The sequence below is a fragment of the Panthera pardus genome, unplaced genomic scaffold, assembly GCF_024362965.1.
Source record: "Panthera pardus isolate Hobbes unplaced genomic scaffold, ASM2436296v1 HiC_scaffold_12, whole genome shotgun sequence".
Taxonomy (NCBI): Eukaryota; Metazoa; Chordata; class Mammalia; order Carnivora; family Felidae; genus Panthera; species Panthera pardus.
In genome coordinates this window covers 88,705,507-88,729,194 of record NW_026526677.1, presented here as the reverse complement: position 1 = coordinate 88,729,194, position 23,688 = coordinate 88,705,507, and the positions used below count along the sequence as shown (strand labels likewise).

Below are 23,688 nucleotides of genomic sequence, written 5' to 3'. Positions count from 1 at the left end.
GGGAAAACTGAACAGCTACATGAAAAAGAATAAAACTAGACCACTGTCTTACACCATACACAAAAATTGACTCAAAATGGATTAAAGGCTTTCATGTAAGACCTGAAACCATAAAACTTTTCAAAGAAAACATAGGCACTAAGTTACTTGACTTTGGCCTTTTTTGGATCTGACTCCAAAAGCAAAAGCAACAAAATCAAAAATAAACAAATAGGACTACACCAAACTAAAAAACTTCCGCACAGCAAAGAAAATCACCAACAATGTAAAAGACAACCTACTAAATGGGAGAAAATGTTTGCAAATCATATATCTAAGGGTTTCATAATCATATATATAAGAGCTTCATATCTAAAATACATAAAGAATTCATACAACTCTATAGCAAAAAAAAAATAATAATAATAATCTGATTTAAAAATGGGCAGAGATCTGAGTAGGCATTTTTCCAAAGAAGACACACAGATGGCCAAGAAGCGCAGGAAAAGATTCTCAATATCACTCATCATCAAGGAAGTGCAGATCAAAACCACAATGAGCTATCACCTCACACATGTTTTTTGGCTATCGCCAAGAAAACAAGTGATAACAAATGCTGGTGAGGATTGGAGAACAGGAAACCCTTGTGCACTGCTGGTGGGAATGCAAATTGATCCAGCCACTATGGAAAAGAGTATGGAGGTTCTTCAAAAAATAGGATCTAGCAGTTCCACTTCTGTGTATTTATCCAAAGAAAACAAAACACTAGCTGAAATGTATGTTCATTATATATGCATCCCATGTTCTTATATTTTCAATAGCCAAGATATGGAATCAGCCTAAATGTCCACCAATGGATAAATGGATAAAGAAGATGTGGCATAAACGGAAAGCTATTCGACTATAAAAAAAAAAAAAATGAAATCTTCCTGTTTGCAACAACATGGATGAAACTGGAGGACGTTATGCTAAGTGAAATAAGTCAGAGAAAGGCAAATACTGTATGATTTTACTTATATGTGGAATTTAAACAACAAAAACAGCAAACCAAGCCCGTAGATACAGACAACAGACTGGTGGTTGCCCGAAGCAGGGGGTGGGAGAAATAGGTAAAGGTGGTCAAAAGGTATGAACTTCCAGTTATGAAATAATTAAGTCATGGGGATATAATGTACAGTGTGGTGTATATAGTTAATAATACTATATTGCATATTTGAAAGTTGCTAAGACAGATGTTAAGTCCTCATCACAAGAAAAAAATTGCAATTGTGTATAGTGATGGAAGTTAACTAAATCTAGTTATGCCTATATGCCTGCTCTCATCCAATCCAAAAAACCAGTAAGTGTGAAAATACACACACACACACACACACACGCGTGCACACAGTTCTAAGGGGCCTGAAACACCCTAAGAATGGAGGCTCTGCCTGGCATGAAGAGAACACTGCCCTCAGTGCACCTGGGTTTCCTTCTGAGTTTTCCCATCTTCAGGCCCTTGGCTCTTACTCCCCTTCCCCCCAGGTGGATTACATCACCTCTTTCCTGATGCTCCTGGGCTGTCCAGCTTTGCTGCCACATAGCCCAGCGATCAGACAAATTCATCCACATCAAGGAGTTTGAATGGTACACAAGATCATGGAGAGAATACCGAACTGAGAGCTAGAAGACCTGGAATTGAGGCTGATGACCGTGGGCAGTCTTTCCTTCATAAAATGGAAAGTAGATGATGGTGCCTGTCCTCCAGAAAAGTCACGAGGATTCATGAGGCGTGTATGAAGAAGCACCTTATAGACCACAAAACAGCAAAGCAAGCTTAGCTGTGATTGGCGATTTTTATGGGATGCCTTGAAGTGAGGGCACTGCCTGTCTTGAATTCGTTTCCAACTGTGGAATTTTAGGTGTGATTGAATCTTGGTGAGGAAAAGACTTTGGTTCTATTGGACCTCCTTGATGTTTCTCAAATTGCCTGCCCACCCATTTTGCCAAGGGGTAAAGACGGGTTTGGAAAAAAACTGCTCTATCCTGTTCTTTCCCATCTGAGACAGGCTGGGAGTAGCCAGCCAGGAGCCCTGAACAAACAGCTCTTCCTGACCTACAGGGGACTCAGATGCCTTGCTCCCTCAGCCCTGGCAAAGGAGGTGGCTGCGGCTGCCTGAGAGGAAGGTGGATCCCATGATTTATCACAGGGACGCTAGCTGGAAACAGAGCCCCAAATAGTTTGTTATTTCAGGTCTGGATTCTCGGTCTCACTTTGCACCTTTGGACTTGGCCTAAATGCTGGGCAAACTGTGTGCAAACGGCTCCTGGTGACCTTGGGGGAGATAATGGAACTACATGCAGAAGTCCCAGGGCAGGTGGTATCACCCCGCTAAGATCACACTCCAACATGCCAGGACTGGTCCAGCCGGAAGAGCTCCCTCCCAACTCCCTGTGTGGAGTGACCAGGTGTCAGGTACCCCAAAGGTGGCCTTGACCTCTGAGGACAGCTGTTGGCTTCTCCAGGCACTGACCAAAGGGCATACAGTTTGCAAGGAGGGAAGAGTTCTTGCCAGGCCAGGCTCAACTGGGCCCCCTTGTGGTCAGAGGGTTTATTTGCAGGATGGGTGGGTTCAAGACCTAAAGGAACTTACTCCCTATGTGGGAATTAAATCCATTAATGTCACTCCTTTTCTCAAAGGAGTTGACCTTTGAGACAACTCCTTTTCTCAAAGGAGTTCATGGCCTGCTCTGGCCAGATTATGTTGGGGCCTATGACAAGCTGTCATAGCGCAGATGTCTTCCTTCACCGTATTCCTCCCAACTGTAATTATTAGTTGCTGGGGAGATTACCATCCAGTGTCCACCTCAGTGAAAGCCTCCACCCCTCCCATAAAGTCAGGTTCGAGCATATTATCTGTGCTCCTAAATGACTTTTTTAAAGTATTATTGTTTAAATGTTTTTTATTTATCTTTGAGATAGAAGGAGAGCGTGAATGGGGGAGAGGCAGAGAGAGACAGAATCCCAAGCAGGCTCTACACTGTCCTCACAGAGCCCGATGCAGGGCTCGAACTCACAAACCACGAGATCGTGACCTGAGCCGAAGCTAGGTGCTTAACCGACTGAGCCACCCAGGCTTCCCCTAAATGACGTTTTTGAAAGGATGTGCTAAAGTCTCAGGTCTCCTGGCTCCACTGCACCTACACCCCTTCACCTCAGGAGAGCTAGACCCTTGCAAAGAGCGGAGGCCAGCAACGCGGGCCTCTCCCTGCCACCACTTCCCTCTAAAAGGCTGACTCCTTAAGGTTTCCAGCCACATACCAGCGCTCATGGCAAAGCACTAACATCCATGAGGCTGGGGTGTGCCGCGTTCATGTCTGCACCTTCTGGTGATCTGTACAGGCCCGGCACAGAGTGAATAGTCAACAGAAATGAATGAGTGAGTGGATGAACGTCAGGCCCTCATCAGAGGCTGGCGATGCAAAGATGAAGACAGTTCTGTCACTTCTCATACACTTTTCATAGTGCAGCTGTGCTAGAGCTCACGATAAAACAGCCGCCATTGTGTTAGCAGGTCAGCCAAGGCTTCACAGAGGAGTGAGTGGAACAGTCTAGAGAGAGGACTGGTAAAGCCAGGCAGTGGACGGGAGGTGGGAGGGGTGGGGGTGGGGATGGGGGTGGTTCTTGGCAGAGCAGAGCCATGTGTACAGAGGTGCAGAGGCCCAGGGGGCAAGCGCAGAACTTACTGTGGGGACCTCGGAGCACCTGCTGGGCAGTACAAGATTGGACGAAGAACGCAGAGGTTCCCGACCACCTCGGAATATCAAGCAAGGGATAGGTTGAGGGGCTGTGGAAAGATTTTAGGCAGTGTATGGGAGACCCTCAGACTTTTTACCGAGATGATCTCTACGACAGCATGATACAGACGACTGGAGAGAAGCATCTGGAACAGGAAAGGACCTGGAGCTCAGTTTGGAGGTGGGCAGAAGTGGGGTGAAGGGGAACAAGAGCCAAGCAATCCAGATCTTCCTGCCACATCTTGACCCCCAAATCCTCACTCACTGAGACTTATCCCATCGAAGGACAGAGAGACCCAGCTTGCTGATCAGACTCCACACATCTCAGCAATTTCCTCTGACCAAGAGGGATATTTCAGAAACCCTATATTTGTTCCGAAATAGCCTCTAACAGGTTTGTCCTCAGTCAAAAGAGGAACCCCCCCGTGCCTCCCTGACCCCGTTTTGAGCCCACGTGCCCAGTGCCTGCCACCTGCCGAGCTCATCTGTGACGTGCCAATGTTTGTCCCAACTTGCCTCTTTTGGGATCAGAACTGCAGACCTGGGATACAGGTCGGGTTCTAGAGCATTGCTCTTTCTGTACAGGGGCTAGAAAGACTGAAAGAGAGAAAGGTAGAAACTCCAGGATTTCTGAGTGTTTCTGACAACCCTGAACGAAACTGCTAAAAGTTACTCCTTGCTTCCTGAGTGATTTCACCCCTTCCCTGGAGACGGACTACAAGACCTCCGCGCACAGGCGGGGGAGCGAGCAACGGCTGAGATTACTGAAGAGATTAATTTCCCCATACGGGGCAGTTTTTTCCCCTTTTTGCATAGGCAGCACGTCAATAAATAATTAATGCTTGTTAATCTTATAGCTATCTCTCCCGTTGTAAAAAATTAATTGGTCTTCCATCATCTATTGCACTGTCACCTGGAGGCATCTGGCCCCTGTCCACCACCTGCCCAGACACGCTCCTCTTGCTGCTTGTTGGTGTGCAGTCGCACTCGGCAGTCGTGCCCAGCCCCCGGGTTCAGGGCATGAATGGGAGCGCACAGGGCTGTGGCAGGCAGCTCCGGGAGAGCCTCGCACAAACACCGTCTCTTTCTTCCAGGGAGCTTGAGGAGTCTGCAAGCACTCCTTCTCACATCTCCTCCCTAGCTGCTGAGACTCTCGTTTTGCAAGAGAGGTTGAGCAAGATTACTGACGGGGTGAGGGAGGAGCGCCATCTCTCTCCGGGCCCCAATCTAGGGACGTCAGATGGCCTGGGATCTCTCTCTGGCCTTTGCCACTGAACCTCAGTATGCCTGAGCAGGACTGTCAGATCCACAAGAGGTGAAATGGGAAGGGCCAGGAAGGGAGGGCGTGGTTTCTGCAGCCTTGACTACTACATTTTTCCCTCTTTTAACTCATAAGTCAGTGGTAGCACCTCCTCCAGGAAGGTGTCCTAGATTAAACCAGTCTGACATCCCCACCCCAATGCCTGACTCACCCTTTCTTCTCTGTGCCCTTTCGTGATCCTAATAATAGAGTTCTGTTGATTACTAGCTGTCTCCTTTGTTTTCTGAAATTAGAACTTAAGCCCCGGTAGGGTAGAGCAGTAGTTATATTTGCTCTGTTACCAAATATACCAACCCTTGTATGGCTGCAAAGAGCCATATAGGAGAGGTGGGTGCATCAGCTGAAGAAAAGGTCATTGAGAGCAGACCATGAATCAGCACCTGGAATTGTCCCTCTTGGAAAGCCATTTAGCTAGCCTGTGGGGCCAGGCACAGCACTGCCACGCAGTCACTCACTGAGTCCCACCCCCTACTACTTCTGCTACTTATGAGTAATGTCATTTAAGCTTCCAGCCCCAGGATCTCTGAAAGAGATCCCATAAGGCTGTTGTAGGAATGACGCGAGATGGTGCATGTGGACCATGTCTGCAAACTGTAAAGCACTACGCAAGGATGACGATCTGTTGTTCTCATCATCTGTGTGGCCCTGTCATCCTAGTACCCCGACCTGGAGCCTTCTTCAGAGACACCATCCTGTGCAGGTAAACACCATCCTTGGAAGCAGCATCTAACTGCCTCAAGTTTGATTCACCATCCCTCCCTCTAGTTTCCTAAGGTAGTTTGATGCTAGAATACTACTATATTGAGCTAGAATGATCCCTTGAGGTCAGCCGACTCCTCTTGTCACAAGTAGGAAAAGTGACTCCATGCTACCTGACAGGGGGGTCCTTAATAAGAGCATTCTTATTGCATACTTATCTTGTGCTAGGATCTCTGCTAAGCACTCTACATGGATGGTCTAACTTAATCCTCAACAACTCTGCGGGGTCAGTACAGTTCTTCTCCTCATGGTGTAGACAAGATAACTGAGGCGTTAAAGGTCACCAACTCAAAGCACCAAAGCCAGATTCTAGGTGATTCCAGAGCCTTTGCTCTTGCCCACACTCTGTGCCTCTACACACTGTCCTCTCAAAGGCTGACTCTCCCTAGTAAAGAAACTATATGAAACATACCGTATTAGTCACAGAATTCACTGAAGAATAAAACAACTTCACGGTCACTCTCTTCTTCCTCTCCCTTCCCTCCTTTTCCAGAACAAGTCAGTCTGAAATCCATGAGTGCAACTGAACAAGACAGGCTTCCATGTCAGAGGATGGGGGGTGTGATGGCCCAGAACAGAGGTGGTCAGAGCCCAAGCGAGGTGAAGAGGGCGTCCATGTAAGGGCTACCTGGCACAGCAGTATAAGAGCCAAAACAGGTAGAGCATCGCCAGGGGACCGGCCCAGCTGGGTGCCTAAAGAGAGCATCCATGCGCCCATGGACCAGCGTGGAATGTTGGTGCCCAGGCAGAAAGTGGAGGGATTTTTATTTTTGTTTTGTTTTAATTTATGTTTATTTATTTATTTATTTATTTATTTATTTTGAGAGAGAGCATGCCAGCGGGGGTGGGGGACAGAGAGAGACAGGGAGAGAGAGAGAGACAGAATCCCAAGCAGGCTTTGCAATGACAGCGTGGAGCTCGACATGAAGCTCCATGACAAGACCGTGAGAGCATGATCAGAGCCAAAATCAAGAGTCAGATGCTTAACGGACTGAGCCACACAGGGGCCCCAGAAAGAGGAGGGATTTTGCACAGTGGGACACCAGCCCAGGATACCATGGTATCCTGTGGTATGATGCCCTGTGGTAAAGAGGGCATCCTGTGTGAATGGCTGTGGTGGTGCTAATGGGAGATTTGTTAATGCAGAGAATTGATTAAATAAGTAGATATATTAAAGATAATGCGAACCAAGTCTTTCTCTATCAGCAAGGAGAGTTAAAGACCCAAAATGAGAAAAACAATTAGAATGAACTTTGCAGTTTGGGGTTGGAGCTGGAGTGTGAATTCATGGATTTCAATACGTGGTGGTCTTGCTTAAGGGTACTGTAACTACATGGGACAATTCTGCTTCTTTGGGGGAAATCTTGTTTGTCCTGCGGTATTGGAAGTCTAGGTTCAGGGCAGATGATCTATGTATCCCTAAAGACGCTGGACCAATGGCTAGGTCATGATCTCACACTGAGTCAGTGAGATATGGAGCCCCACGTCAGGTTTCGAATTGGGCTCCTCTCTGCCCCTCCCCTGTGCACATGCGCATGCTTGTGCTCTCTCACCCTCTCTCAAAAAAAAAGGAAAAAGAGAAAAAAGAAACCGGGAAGAAGAAGGGGAAGAAAACAATGACAACTTGACATAATTATGCTATCTCCTTCTTAAGCATCACAGACAGTATCTTGTCTAAATTCCTTTTCCAGATACCACTGGATCTCAGTAGTTCCACTGGGAACTACCCAAATGGCAACATGGCTGCAGACTATAGCGCAGACTCATGTGTTTCCAACGTAGAAAAAGTGGACTGAACAATTCAAAAATTCCACATGTCCTTTAAGGGTCCGATACAATCATTCCACACCATTAGCAGGATTCAATTGTGTCTGTCACATAAAATATTTGCCCATCCCCAAGAAAGTCCCCAGTTTCCCAAGGCTACTAAGGTGTAAGGGATTGTACCACATTGGATAGAAACTTGCCAACAAGCCCCACCCAAACTTCCATCCACAGTCCCTGTCAGGAACTGCATTAAAAGTTTCAGAATATTCAAAGGTGGGATTTTGAGATGGCCTTTTAGGGGCTCACAGAGCATTCACTATACTTGAAGAAGAAGACTATGGCAAGGAAGGCAAACAGAAGTGCTTGAATAAAGGTATGAAATTAAGAATGTGAAGGTGTATCCAGGAAATAATAAATAAATAGTCCAAGATGGCCCAAGAATAGGGCACCACACAAGATTTTTCTATGTATCTTTGAGAGCAAATACAGTAAGGAACTAAGAAGCTAAGGGCTAAACGCAGGTTTGTACCTCTGAGAGATCTTGCCGCCACAACACAGCATAAAAGTCACAGAGACATTTTTTTTTTAAATTTTTTTAATGTTTTTTTATTTTTAAGACAGAGCATGAGCGGGGTAGGGGCAGAGAGAGAGGGAGGGAGACACAGAATCTGAAGCAGGCTCCAGGCTCTGAGCTGTCAGCACAGAGCCTGACGCGGGGCTTGAACTCACGAACTGTGAGATCATGACCTGAGCCGAAGTCGGACACTCAACCGACTGAGCCACCCAGGCACCCCCACAGAGACATTTTTTAAGGCATTAGCATGAGGCAAAGGCTTGCAGAATTCATAATCTCCTATACCTACCTTTTGCCTCTAACTGGGACTTCGCTGGAGACAATGCCTTGACCTAAAAGAATGAATCCATAGTGGGAATACTGAGCTCCAAGTTAGGGCAGTAGAGGTAAGGATTACAAGACAGGTGAGCCTGTTAACATCCCTCAAGTGCCAGCACATTCTACCTGCATTTGGCAATCACACTGAGCATGGGGTCAGGACATCTGAGTTCCAGACCTGGCTCTGCCACTTGTTTGCAGTGTGGCTTTGGACAGACCTCTTAATTTCTGTGAATCTTGAATTCCTTGCCCATAAATTGCAGCTAGAGTATCTGTCCTGCTTATTTCACAAGATTTCTGTAGATGAAGCAATGCACAAAGTGCTTTGTCAACTATTAAGCATCAGTGAAAAGTAATGTGCTATTATTATGACTCTAGGTAGCCACAGTCCTCCTCTGTTTTGGGCCTCTTGCCCTTTGCAGGCTGACCACCTCTCCTTCTTTCCATGGGACACACCCTGAGTCAGGGGTGGTCTCTCTCCACTGAAATGTCTGCTCAGCACCCCATCTCTTAGAGTCAACCATGAAGGGGTATCCGTGACTCTCATCTGGGTCCCCCAACCAAGAACACTTGAGTCCCACCCACCTTAGGCCACCACACATTTTAGGAGAAACACCTTGGTCTTGTTTGGCCCCAAACTCACAGAGCCAACCAAACTATGACAGGAATAAAGTCCTACTTGGTGTATTTGGGTTTTGCTATTCTTCTGTAGTGGTTGATGCCATAGCTATGGCTGTGCCATTGTTTATCCAGACTATTAAGGCTCTATTTTCCATAAGACGTTTTTCTTATATTCCATCCAGAACTGACTTGTTCAGAGCTCAGGACTGCTAAACACAGCAGAGCCAAGCCAAGGACCTCCCAGCGTTTACCCAAGGAAAACCCATATTAAGGGAGAACCTTAACATACGTAGGTGCTGAAAGAAAACAAAGTCAGTTCTCACCCATCTCCCTACTCAGACCCCCATGACCAAGTGTCTCTCTTTCTCCCAAAGAGGAGATCATAGATTATGAAATGCCTTCATGGAAAAAACAGCCGCAGGGCACCAGCGTAATGGGATTGTATCCAAAATCATTATGTCATGAAAAGTTGCTTTTCCCAAGTACGCACAGGCTGTTTTCCAGCGTTCATCCCAAATCACTTTTTATGGGGAGATGGGGCTGAGGAGGCGGTTTATAGCCAGAGAGATGCACAATCTCCCAATTCATCCCTTTTGGCTCTGGATCCTCTCATGTTACAAAGGGTTAGTCCCCAGCCCCAAGGCACTATGCTCTCCTCCTGGCCGTGTCTCCCGTCATCCCTCTTTACGTATTTAGAGGCACTCTTGATAAGAGATTTGCTGAACTGGCGTTTGCATTTGTCCTACTTCACAAAGCCTTGACTAGAGCAAGCCCTCTAAAGCTGGGGCGGGGGAGGAGGGTGGTGAAAACAATGTTATCTCTGTACAGGACATGCAGTAGTCTGGGTACCCCAGGAAAGGGAGACGATGGTGTGATGTAACGTCACGGACACTAGTCCGGGAGTTCCAGTTCCAGCTCTGTCATGAAACAACAGCTCACCTACGGGATCTGGAGGTAGCACCGAAACGATCTGCCAAGTTCTATATAGTGAAAAACTTCAGTGAGTCCCCGAAAGGACTGGGTCTTGCCACTGTCAGCCTGATCATGCTGAACAGAACACACTTGAGCGTGATGGAACCCTGACCGCTTTTCAGGAGCCAGCATTTCATTTCTGTTCACAGAAGAGAGGTAAGGACTGTGACGGAAGGAGGGGTAGGTGGAGGGAGAGGCAGGTGCAGAGGACTGGAGATAGTCATTTTCTTCAGATGCCTGGGGAGATAACTGGTCCACCCAGTTTAGGGGCCAGTTCAAATGGCCTGGAGCTAACTATATGAAAATCAAGGGAAGGGGTGGAATCTTAGGAATGAGGCCACTGCCTACTCACCTGTAACAGAGAAGATCATGGTAGCAATGGGTCCTGAGACAGCTGTGTGGGTAAAGGGTAGCCTGAGTACAGGGAACAAAGCTGAGTAACTATGAGAGCAAGAAGAGTTGCCTCTTGGGGCACCTGGGTGGCTCAATTGCTTACGCATTTGACTCTTGATTTCATCTCAGGTCATGATCTCACAGTGGTGAGATGGAGCCCCATATCGGGCTCTGTGCTGGGCATGGAACCTGCTTGGGATGCTCTCTGCCCCTCCCCCGCTTGCATTCTCGCGCTCTCTCTCACTCTCTCTCTCAAAAAAAAAAAAAAAAAAAGAAAAAAGAAAAGAGCTATCTCTTTACTGCCTCACCCACATGAAGATTGCCAGGTTCCAACAAATTCTGGATTTTTGTATTTGATGGTAGGTTAATTTTCATAATCCTGAAGAAATGTATAAACGTGAAACAGATGTCCAGATTTTGTACAGCTTTAAGAAGCAAGGATCTGATTGCTCAGTATCTACCTGTGTAGACTATAGCTTTAATAACCTTCTAACCCATGGCCAAATCCTTCTGGGGATCGCGTCTATGGCAATGGGGAATTCCCAAAATTAACTCACTCCATTCTTCACACAAGATATTAATATGAATGCCATGTTGATATGATCGAGATAGCGTTAATAAGTTTCCTGGTTTCAACACTCCAGCAAGAGTAGGGGAAGTCCCAGGCATAGAACAAAGTTCAGTTGCTTTACTTCCCACTTTCATATTGTTCTTCAAATAGTCCTTGTCCTCTACACCTAGAGAACCCAGGCTTGCCCCCAGTGGGGGACCCTCGGAGAACCCTTCATACGGAACAGAAGGATCGGGCCCCTCAAGGGGGCTGGAGATCATACAACACTAGAGCCAGGGGGCAACTGAGTCAAACAACGGTCAGTTCAGTTCCAAGAGTAGCACTAACATTTTGGTATGTATTTCCCACCAACAAGGACATTTTCCTACACAATAACAATGCAATGTAAACATCAGGAAATTAATCATTTACCTTACTATCATCAAATCCCCACACCCATCCAAGTTTTGCCAATTGTCCCAGTAATATCCAGGACAGCACGTAGCTTTAGTCATCCTGTCTCTTTTCTCCTCTTTAATCCGAAACATTTCCCTGGCTGTCCCTGACTTTCGTGGCCAGGGCACCTATGAAGATTATATGACAGTTATTTTGTAGACCGTCCCTCCATTTGGATATGTCTAACGTTTCCTCATGATGAGATTCAGGTGATGCATTTTTTTGGCAAAAATGCCCCAGAAGTGATATTAAGTTCTGCTTACATTCTACTAGTGGGTACATGATTACACTTTGCCTTATTACAGCTGATGCTAAGTCTGACTACTTGGTTAAAGCGGTATCTGCCAGGCTTCTGCACTATTAAGTTGTTCCTTTTCTCTTTGTAGGTAGGAGACTATTTGAGACTATAAAAATACTCCAATCCACATCAAACTTTCACCCACTAGTTCTAACATTCATTGATGTTTCTTGGATGAATTCACTTCCACAATGGGTGCCAAATGGTGACATTCTAATTTCATCTTTCCTTCTAAGTGTATTAGCTGGCATTCCACTGTAAGGAGAGGCTTTCTCTTCTCTTCATCTGCTTATTCCCTTTAATAAGCAAATAAGGAGTCCCTACAGACTCCTGGATTCAACTTTATTCAATGGGATATAATTGGTTACTAACATTATTCATTTTCATGTTCAAATTATACCAGATTTGGTCATGGGGAACCCCATGGCCCCTGGCTTCTGGGTCCTCTCTACCTGTGTCCATTGTTGTATGAGCACTTCCTTACTTTCTAGCACAAGGAGATATTCCAGGATCATTATGTCCTTTCTCTGCCACATGCATGAAATCTTTCATTTCCCCAAGGAGCCCTGGCTCATTTTCGTGGAGAATGGAATTTAGAAACTAAGATCTGAGCTCTCAGTGTGCTTACTGCTATTAGGGTGTCACTGTTCTCAGGACCTCTCAGTGTTGAGAATGTGTGCCTGCACGCACATGCACACACCACACAACACACAACACACAACACACACCTTTAATCTGTTGTGGCAGGAAGATCAACAGCTGCGTATGGGTGGTCAGCAGGGATGGGAAAGAGGAACTATAAAGGGGCATGAGGAAACATCTGGGGTGATGGATATATTCACATGTCCGATTTCAGCAAAATGTACATTTTAAATATGGGCCCTTAATTATATGTAAATTATACTTTAATAAACCTATTAAAATGTTGACATCCCCAGATTCACCATACGAGGTAAGCGGTATTCTATGGATATCTAACACCAGGGCTTCTGAAGTATCACTTAAAAAACAGTAATGAGTAGAATTTTAAATCAAGAAATTCCTCCTAGGTTCAACAAATGTAAAGTATAAGTGATTTTTATACCTCTCTAAAAATGTTTACTAAATTAATATGGAATGTGAACTTTGTTTCTTTGGAATTTTTGTACTGCTTACTACGTGGAAATCTATTCTGAGTACAAATTTTTATTCTAAATATAGGTGAATACTCTGGTTTCTCTTCAGATCGTACAAATCTTTCGCTTTTTACTAAATATAAGTGAATTCTCTAAAACAATGATAATGAGCAAAATCAATAGTAACTATGTAAGAAAAATCATTTGCATGCATGAAAAACATTTAGTAATTTCTCTTTTAAGCTCTGTGACAAAAAAAAATATGCACTTCGAAATATACTCAAAAAATCCTGAGGCTCCTGGCTGGCTGAGTCAGCAGAGCGTGTGACTCTTGATCTCAGGGTTCTAAGTTCAAGCCCTATATTAAGTGTACAGATTACTTAAAAATAAAATATTTTGGGGAGTCTGGGTCACTGAGTTGGTTCAACATCCAACTCTTGATTTCAGCTCAGGTCATGATCTCACAGTTCATGAGATCAAGTCCCGTGTCAGGCTCTGTGCTGACAGTGCAAAGCCTGCTTGGGATTCTCTCTCTCCCACTCTCTCTGCCCTTCGTCTGCTCAGGCTCGCTCTCTCTCTCTCTCTCTCTCTCTCAAAATAAACATTTAAAATAAATTTTAAAAAATAAAATCTTTTATAAAAAAGTCTTATATACCCTTTGACCCAATAATTCCACATCTAGTAATTTATCCTAGGAAAGAAATTAGAGACACACCGAAAGATATATGGATAAGTATATTCATCACAATATTATTTATAATATGAAGAATTGTAATCAGTCTAAATGCTTGATAAACTATGGTGCAACAATACAGTAAAACTGAAGTGAATGTTAAACTGCTAAAAATATTTAATGGCATGGAGAAATGTCTGTTATATATTTTAAGTGAAAAACAATGTGAATATAATATCATTTTTCTGGAGGGGGGAAGAAACAAAACATATTTGCATATACATATGTGTGTATGTTTAATTTATGTGTGTATTTTTTGCATATGTAAATATACCAAAATGTTGATGGTTGTTACTTCTGACTGGTAAGGGTGTGAATATTTTTCTTGGTAGTTTCCTGTATTTTCTAACTTTTATCCAATTATAGGTATGTATGTATGTATCTGTAGGAACCCACCATCCCTTATCTATAACTCAGAAATCCAAAAAAAAGCTTTCAAGATGAAAAAGTGAGTGCCAACTCATTTTGCAACAAAAACCTGGCCTGAATTGACATGAAACTTTACGTAGTTTATAAATATTCGTCTTTACCTAGTCTATATTTATCTCATATTGTGTGAACATGCTTATATTTCACTGCAGAAAGGATACTGCCCAAACTCCTGGAGGTGCCACATAGTATTTGTACATGTATTATTCTAACATTCAAAAACATCTGAACCCCGAAGAATCTGTCCCCAAGGATTTCAGATAAGGTATTATGGAAAATATTTTGTGATTAGGGGAAGAAGGAAGGAAGGAAGGAAGGAAGGAAGGAAGGAAGGAAGGAAGGAAGGAAGGAAGAAGGAGGGAGGGAGGGAGAGGGGAAGGAGCGAATCATTTATTATCTGGGTGGAATAAATAAAAGTCCTAGAAGGGGTGTCCAGGGAAAATTACATGCAATAAGAAGTTAAAACGTAATTTTGCTGTTGTTTCTGCCAAAGCTCTTCAGCCAAAGGCCACAGGAACGCACAGGTTGGGCTGGATACCTGTCACAGGGGGGAAGAACGTACATGTGAGGGAACCATGGAGTGTCTCAGTAAGAGGACGTCAGAGCTTGCTGTAAGATTTAGCCTTTTATTCTGTGATTGGCAAGAGGGCTGAAGGGAGGAGGGGTTCATGCTAGAGTGGGTGCTTTCAGAAAGTGGGTGCAGTTGTATGACCGGGTATCTCAGTAAATCTTATCTAGCAGAGGGGAGGCCGGAATGAGGATAGAGCTGTCATTGGTAAAGTAGCAGTCATTTCCTGCAGCCAAGAGAGGGTGTGTTTGGTATTTGCATGAAATGCAGTGACTTGTTTTTGTCTGTGCTCAGACACGGTTGTAAAGCCACCTCGCTCTGCCACGTTTTATCATGGCCTCAGAGCACTCTGAGGTTGGTACTTATGTCCAGTGGGAGAATAACGTGGCCCAGCCTTGAGTGCCAGGCCAGCTCCTGAATGTCAGGGGCTGTGCTTTTTTTTTTTTCTTTCTCATCTCAATGTCAGCTGAGGCCCAGAGCTGTGGAAAAAAGGGTATCAGGGGCCCCACATTCTAAAGAGGGAGTGACTGGGGTGACTGGGTGGCTCAGTCGGGCAAGCATCCGACTTTGGCTCAGGTCATGATCTCCTGGTTTGTGAGCTCGAGCCCCACGTTGGGCTCTGTGCTGACAGCTCAGAGCCTGGAACCTGCTTCGGATTCTGTGTCTCCCTCTCTGTCTGCCCCTCCCCCGCTTACACTCTGTCTCTCTCATTCTCTCAAAAATAAATAAACATTTTAAAAATTTTAAGAAAAATAAAGAGGGGATGACATCAGTATAGAACTTGATAAACAGGACACAAATACCAATCCAGTACCTGGGCCCATCACCCACTTGAGTCTTGAAGATCAATAGGCATAGATTAGAGCCAGGAGTTTGTTGGAAAGAATATCACTCATGGAGGCAGGAGGGGTTTCCCCTCACCCTTAGCCACAAACCACAAAAGTGTTCAAAGGTGAGAACCTCAGGAATCTCTAAAGGTGAGAGGCCAGCCAGATCCCAACTGCAGAGAAGGGGAAGAAGGGAGACTGGGAGAGAGCCGTGTGAGCCCGAGGACCACCTTGAGTCACAAGGACCACCTCCAGGGCAGAGGAACCCCAACAGGTACTGTCTGCTGAGGAGGCGGCCACTGGGAGCCAGGGGGTGAGAACACAGAGTGGGGGGCGCCTAGGTGGCTCGGTCGGTTGAGCGTCAGACGTCAGCTCAGGTCATGATCTCAAGGTTCATGGGTTTGAGTCCCGGATCAGGCTTGCTGCTGTCAGCACAGAGCCTGCTTCAGATCCTCTGTCCCCTTCTCTCTCTCTGACCCTTCTGCCTCATGCTCTCTCAAAAATAAATAAATGTTTAAAAAAGGGGGGGGGGGTGCCTGGGTGGCTCAGTCAGTTAAGCATCTGACTTCGGCTCAGGTCATGATCTCATCATTTGTGGGTTCGAGCCCCGCATCAGGCTGTGTGCTGACAGCTCGGAGCCTGAAGCCTGCTTCGGATTCTGTGTCTCCCTCTCTCTTGCCCCTCCCCTGCTCACACTGTCTCTCTCTGTCTCTCAAAAATAAATAAATGTAAAAAATAAAAAAAAAAGATACAGGTGGGCTGACCGGACCCAAGACCCCAGCACAGAGACCTCCAGGGAGCCATAGAAACCGCTCCACCGTGAGCCAGGATGAGTTCAGCTACCATCCCAGAGGCCACCAAAACCAGATTATATCCTGCTTCCCTTCCTCCATCTCCAGAGAAGTCAACAGCAGACTTGTGAGTGGGGAAGGAAGAGGGGAAGGGAAAAGAAGTAAAATAGTGAGGAAGCCACCCATGCCCTTCCCCTCACCCATCTCCCAGCCTGAGACAGGTGCACCCGGGGGCAGGGACAAGCTCTGGGTCAGGCCAGAGACTCAAACTTGAATTACTCAATGGACTGGACTCTGTGATAGCTCCAAAACAAGATTTTTTAATATTTGAGAAGGACCAGAAAAGCTACAGGATCAACCAACGACATCTGTAAGGAGAGGAAATAGAGATTCAGACAAAAGCAATGGTGTAAAAGAGTAAAGTTGCTTTCTGCTTGTGCCCAACATGTGTGGTTTGTTCAGTAAGTCGTTAACAGTTATGTGGCCACATTTTTTAAAATTAATAGCCTTTTGGGGGACAGTTTTAGGTGTGCAGAAAAAAAATTGAGCAGAAAATGCAGAGAATTCTCATACCCTTCCTCTCACCCTGCCCCACCCAACCACCCACAATTTCCCCCATTATTAATATCTTGCATTTGTGTGATGAGCCTGCAATAGCGTGAGGCCAATAAACCAAGATTGATACATTATTACTGACTAAAATCCACAGTTTACATTAGGGCTGATTCTTTATGTTGTACATTCTATGGGCTTTGGCAAGTATATATCCCAAATTCTGCATTCTACAGTTTGTCTATCCATTTACCTATGAAAGACATCTCGGTCAATTGCAACTTTCAGCAGTTATGAATACAGCTTCTATAAACACTGGTGTGCGGGTTTTTGTGTGGATCTAGGTTTTCAACACATTTGGGTAAATAACTAGTAGCCCCATTTGTCAAAGACTTTGTCGAGCTTTGTAAGAAACTGCCAAACTGTCTTCCAAACTGGCTGGGCCATTCTGCATTCCCACCAGCAGCAAATGGGAACTCCTTTCACTCCACACCCTCACCAGTATTTAGTCTAAACCGTGGTTTTGAGTTTAGCCATTCCCATAGGTGTTTTGCTAGTAGATTTTTTTATTTTATTTTAGCCATTATCATTGTTTTGCTAGTAATTTTTTTTCTTTTTTTTAACTGTATTTATTTATTTACTTATTTATTTTGAGAGAGAGAGCAAGAGCTGGGGAAGGGCAGAGAAAGGGAGACAAGGAATCCCAAGCAGGCTCCATGCTGTCAGCATGGAGCCCAACGTGGGGCTCGGACTCACAAACCGTGAGATCATGACCTGAGCTGAAATCAAGAGTTGGACGCTCAACCAACTGAGCCACCCAGGTGCCCCTTTTGCTAGTAAATTTTTAAACCAGCTTTCCAGCAAAGGGGAAACTCCGAAGGTCTCCCAGTTTTCTTGATGGAAATGCTCCCACCACAGCCAATGCAAACAACCAAAGTGATGTCACTGAACACAGAGTACAGGAGTGGGTGCATGTACAAATGCTCAGTACAGAGAGTGGGCTTAACCATTCTTCACGAATCTTTCTGTCATCTTCTTGGACTGGATGGCCACTATTCAATCGTGAATTTGATGTCCTAGTGCTCAGAGAGGGGAAATCATGTAAGCAGCTTCCTGTACAGAATGCAGGATAGCAAGTGGGCATTTGGCCATCACTAAGTCATTCTTATCAATGTCTGGTGCTAGAGAAGGTCTTCCAACCTCTATAAAATTTTGCCCCAAGTTATCTACAAAGGTTTATGCTACCAAGACTCTGTCACCCTATACCTTCCCTCTGTTGAGCTATTTGGGGGAAACTCTTTCTTCTCTTTTCTCCCTCGCCTTTCCTCATTTGTCCTGCCCTCGTTGAAGAATTTAGTTGGTGACCATTTGATGGAATAGTTTAGATGAATACTGATCTAGAAGCCATGAGAAGACCCCTGACCCCTTGCCCCAGCCTCCTATTCTGACCCCCCCCCCCCACACACACACACACACACACTCCTCTCAGCTCCCCTTATAACTATTCTGGGATCATCCATTTTATCTCCATGGCCAATGAGGTTTCCACAGCTTCTAGGAGGACATCTGATAGAGGTGTTAAGCTTTCTGAAATAAGAAGACAATTGTATGTACACAGGATTATTTTTTAAAACCTCCATGAGGGTTCAGTTATGTAACTGATTCCTCTCTTCCTCAAGCATTCTTTCTTAGTCATCAATAATTGGAGTTGGTAATGATCGTTCAATGATTTAGTGTTCAGCAATTATTTGATTAAGGCTAAATTTAGCCTTTATGTGTGAGATGATGCTTTGAAGTGTGACCAAGGCTCTGCAAGAATGAAGCAGGTGCAGACATGAAGTCAAAGCAGGAGTGTGGGAGCCAGACTCCTGGGTGACAGTAATCCTAATCCCCTTGCATAGAGGGAAACTTTAGTGCAATTAACAGACAGGAGTAATAGGGGTGATCATCCCAGATAAGTGAAGTAATTTGTCTAAAAGGAAAATGGCGGGGCACCTGGGTGGCTCCGTTGGGTAAGCATCTGACTTTGGCTCAGGTCATGATTTTACAGTATGTGAGTTGGAGCCATGCTTCAGGTGAGCTGGAGCCCTGCTTTGGGTGAGCCCCACTTCTCTCTCTCCCTCTCTCTCTCTCTCTCTCTGCCCCTTGTGGGGTGCTGTCTCTCTTCTGTACCCCTCTCTCACTTGTGCTCTCTCTCAAAAAATTAATTAATTAATTAATTAAAAAATAAAAGGAAAATGGCTCCCCATGGACCTGAAGTTCCCTGCTGGCATCCTCTTCCCCTTCTAAGTGCCCTGCATTGAGCCCAGCTCTCATCTTGGGCAGATTGTGCAACCCCTGGAGATTAATTTCCTCATCTGTTAACTGAGACCACAAGCCTTTCGTGATGGGCAGGTGGTCTGGCTCAGAGGGCACAGCCATGGTTGAAAGCAGGCAACAGGGAATTTAAGACTGGTTTTGTCACCATCGGTGCTATGTGACCTTGACTGAGCAAAGCATTTAATTTGAACCTCTCTCTCTCTCTGCTAAATAAGGGCAGTGATGATGATGATGGGCTAGTAAGTTACAAGATGCCCACTGTAACTCCTAGCCCATAAATGATCTGTTAAATCTGATCTGAACCCCAATTTCTTGGCCTACAAGGGTACACAGCCCTTTCCACAATTTCTGTGAATTCCTGTGCCTCCCTTTTCAAGATTCTCCTGCCTCCAGGTGTCTGTTGGTGCCTGTTACCTCTGTCGTGCCCCCACATCATACCAGACGTGAGTCCAGCCCCCGACTGCCATGAAAAATATACTTGTATACAAGCACCTCATGGATTCAGAGAAATTCAATATGGAGCAGCTGGCCAAGGAGTGGGGGGTCACTTTATACTCCTTCTCCTGTACCTCCCTAGCATAATATACAAACCGTCCCCATGCCTGTGCAGCATCCAAGTCCCCCTAAATTTCAGCTTCTGTTCCAAAGTACAGATCAAAGTATTTCCCCAATAAACTAGTTTTCTCCTTCTAAGGGAAATGCTGGTCAATAAACTTTTCCCCATTGGATACAGTTATAATTACTTGCACAGATTCACTCTGTTTATAGGGCACTTTAAAGGCCATTTCATTCAAGCCTCACAACAACCCTGAGAAAGTATGATTTTACACATGGGGAAACTGAGGCTCAGAGACGTTAAATGACCACCAACATTGCACACCTGGGAAAGGTTGGGCCTGAATTCAACACCAAGCTGATTCCAAAGCCTGTGCTTTTCCTTCTATCACCTGGTCTTGATTTCGGATGCCAAGGATCCCCTCAGGACTCACCAAGGTGATCACCTGCTCCCGGGAAGACATTGGCAAGCCATCCTCTCCCTGCCAAGAGGACAGGAAACCCTACCTCTATACGCACCCCCCCCCCCACCTCCCCGGTGGAAAGCCTTGTTGTCTCACCACCAAGGAAGCAGCAACAATCTTCAAGAGGCCTTTCCCAGGAGCAGAAGGAAACACGCTGCTGAACAGAGGACACAGGTCAGGAGGGAGACATCTTCTCTGGCTTTTCTCCTTCCTGTATTTGTTCTTCCACGTCCCTAATCAAGCCCCTCACTCCCTCCTCCCTCAACCCCAACGATTACCAACCAGGACATCCATGCCCTGCCAGCAAGGTGAAACTCGTGGTTTGGGACACAGGGAGAAAGCAAGAGGCAGACAGGGGCCAGGAGTCCGGGCAAGCACAAGAGGAAGGTGTGGGATCAAGTCCGAGTCAGGCTCTGGAGGTGCGACCCAGGCCAAGACAAGTGACGCGATGGGAGCAGAGTACCATAAGTCCATGTTATATGTAAAACCATTTTAAGGATTGACAACTAATTCTCAGGTAACAAGGATAAAGAGGAGAGAAGCAGGAACCTATCTTAGCAAAATATACCTCAGAAATCTGTTTGGTTTTGGAAAGCAACGTGCCTCAGACCGGAATTTCACTCTCTGACCAAGTTGGGCTCAGGCTGGCAATAAAATGCGGTTATAACCTCCTGAGCACACTCCCCACCAGCTGACCGTGGCGGGAGGTGGTGGAGAAATGTGCTGGGCGGTCTGGGTAAATCAGCCTTGGATTAAAGATTGGCTATGGATAATATAGAAAAGAAATACCAGCAAGAAGTCCACAGTTGACAGTGCTACCTAAAACATGGAGGCGGCGAGGGGGTGGGCAGGGCTCAAGGCGGAGGCCACTCCCCTGTACAAAAATGAAGAGCCTTTTTAGATCATCAGGTAAATTATTCTACCCTTACATTTACACAGCACTTTACAGTTTAGCCAACAGTTCCAAGGACATCGTTTTATTTAGGAGACTAAGTAGTCTAGACTCTCGAGTTAAGGTGCTTTGTTTGAACACCAGCCACACCACATGCTCTTATGTGACTTAATGAAAATTATTTTCTTCCCTACGTCCTGGGTTCCCCGTTCATGCAATGGAGATACTTTTTTTTATTATTATTATTTTTTTTGAGAGAGAGAAACAGAGTGAGAGTGGGAGAGGGGCAGAGAGAGAGAGAGAGGAAGACAGAATCCAAAGCAGGCTCCAGGCTCTGAGCTGTCAGCACAGACCCTGACCCGGAGCTCGAATCCAGGAACCGTGAGATCATGACCTGAGCCAAAGTCTGACGCTTAACCGACTGAGCCACCCAGGGCCCCACAATGGAGATACTTAAGGATTCTCATCTCACGGGGTTCTTATGGGGACTCAAAGAGACACCCATTCATTCATTCAGCAGAGTTCCTAGCAACTCCTCAATGCCAAACACCGCTCTAAGCACAGGGAGCAAATTATGTCAGAAGATTTCTCTCTAGAGTGTTCTCTCCAGTGGGGAAGACCGAAAATTGCCGTAACGAATGAATGTGCTGTCATATAAATCAGGGGAAGGCGAGCTAGGAACACAGTTGAGCCGGCTGAGTGGGACCACAGGGCCTGGCACCTCAGAAGCACTCCATCTCTCAGCAACACGAAGCAGTAGACAGGCTTCCAAACTACATTTTTTACAGGTGAGCCCCTGAGACTGAGAGAGGTTGATGACCTGCCCAGGACCACACAGCTCACAAAGGCCAAGCCAGGACTCAGAGTCTGCCTTCTGACTCCTACTCCCAGGCTCGCTCCCTGCCTCTTCTGCTGCTCCATGAGGAGGAGAGAAGGCCAGGGGTGGTGAGGCTTGGAGGGGACCCACTGGCAGAGAAGCTGCTGTCACTGCAGCTCTGACCCCTCCCTCCACGCCCAATGAGCCTCCAGAACTTGCCCAGCAGGACACTCCGGGGCCGCTGACAGCAGGGGCCAGCCTAGGCCTAGCGCCTGTTAGGAGGCCTGTTCCCGAAGGAGACTCCTAGAGAAGGGTTCCCACGGTGTGGAGCCTGTCAGGGTGCCAAGGGGAAATACACCAGCTTGTTTTATCGACTTTCCAAGCAGTTGAGGCCTCCAGACCTGTGGTTAGAAGACAATGAACAGAAGGCAGCAAAGAGGCTGAACGGGCAGCCTGCATCAGTGGGGTCGGGCAGCCCCCCGCAGGCATCGTCTTCTCTGGGGCCTGGGCAGCCACGGTACATGATGTCTGCCTCCTGCGGTCTCCTGGAGTCATGGGCAGGGCTCCAACGGCCAGCCCTGCCCAGCAGCCTGTCTGCAAACAGGCAGGGAGCACACTTGGTGCAGAAGGGACCCATCTGGGCTAGAGCTCCAACAGGCCTCAAAGCCATCCGTTGTCAGGCCAGACCACAGCTGTGTGGGGCTGTGCCTCATGCACAGACTTGCAGCCCTGCGTCTCCACAGCTGGGGCCATCTGACTCTCACTCACAGGCCAGGCCCCACCTGCCCGGAGGATTAATCTAAACACACAGGGAGGAAGCACTGTTACCCTCGGCAGCGGGCCCCATTGGTACCAGCCAGGGACCTGACACCTTGCTCCTGCTTGTGACTGGCTCTATTTTTCTCTGTGCCTTCATAACTTGCTGACCCTTCTAGGAAACCCTGATTCAATTAGTCTTGCTCTTTCCAGACCCCTCTTCCATTCATTTGAGTGTCACTAGTCAAAGTGACTAGATTCCAAGATACATGTTACGGTCTGGGTTTCCTAGCTCCGAGAACAGTACGAAGGTGGTGTTACAAATTCAGTTTTATAAATATCTTTTTTTAGCTTTATTACAAAAATCCAAACAACAAATTGTGTGCACAATTAAAATTAATAGTTCCCAAAAGGGTGAACGAGATACCGCCTCACACCTGTCAGAATGGCTAAAATGAACAACTCAGGCACCAACAGATGCTGGCGAGGATGCAGAGGAAGAGGAACCCTCTGGCACTGCTGGTGGGAATGCAAGCTGGTGCAGCCACTCTGGAAAACTGCATGGAGGTTCCTCAAAAAATTGAAGATAGAGCTATCCTACAACCCCAGCAATGACACTAGTAGGTATTTATCCAAAGGATACAAAATTGATGATTTGAAGGGGCACATGCACCCCAATGTTTATAGCAGCACTATCAAAAATAGTCAAATTATGGAAAGAGCCCAGATGTCTATTGACTGATGAATGGATTAAGATGTGGTGTGTGTATATATATAATGTATATATATAACGGAATATCACTCAGCGATCGAAAAGAATGGAATCTTGCCATTTGCAACAACGTGGATGGAACTAGAATGTATTATGCTAAGCAAAATAAGTTAGAGAAAGACAAATATCATATGATTTTACTCATATGTGTAATTTAAGAAACAAAACAGATGAACATAGGGGAAGGGAAGGAAAAATAAGATAAAAACAGAGAGAGGGAGGCAAACCATGAAAGACTCTGAATACAGAGACCAAACTGAGGGTTGCTGGAGGGGTATTGGGTGGGGGATGGGCTAAATAGGTGGTGGGGATTAAG

General features: G+C 45.9%; 1 long non-coding RNA gene across 1 annotated transcript; it reads left to right on the top strand.

Annotated features, from left to right (window-relative positions):
• The first annotated feature begins 9,926 nt into the window (after positions 1-9,926).
• On the top strand, positions 9,927-22,809 carry LOC109250375 (uncharacterized). The gene is made up of 4 exons (XR_002073010.2): positions 9,927-10,241; positions 14,212-14,324; positions 14,553-14,670; positions 21,816-22,809. It is a non-coding gene; the product is annotated as an uncharacterized LOC109250375 (long non-coding RNA).
• The last annotated feature ends 879 nt before the right edge of the window (positions 22,810-23,688 follow it).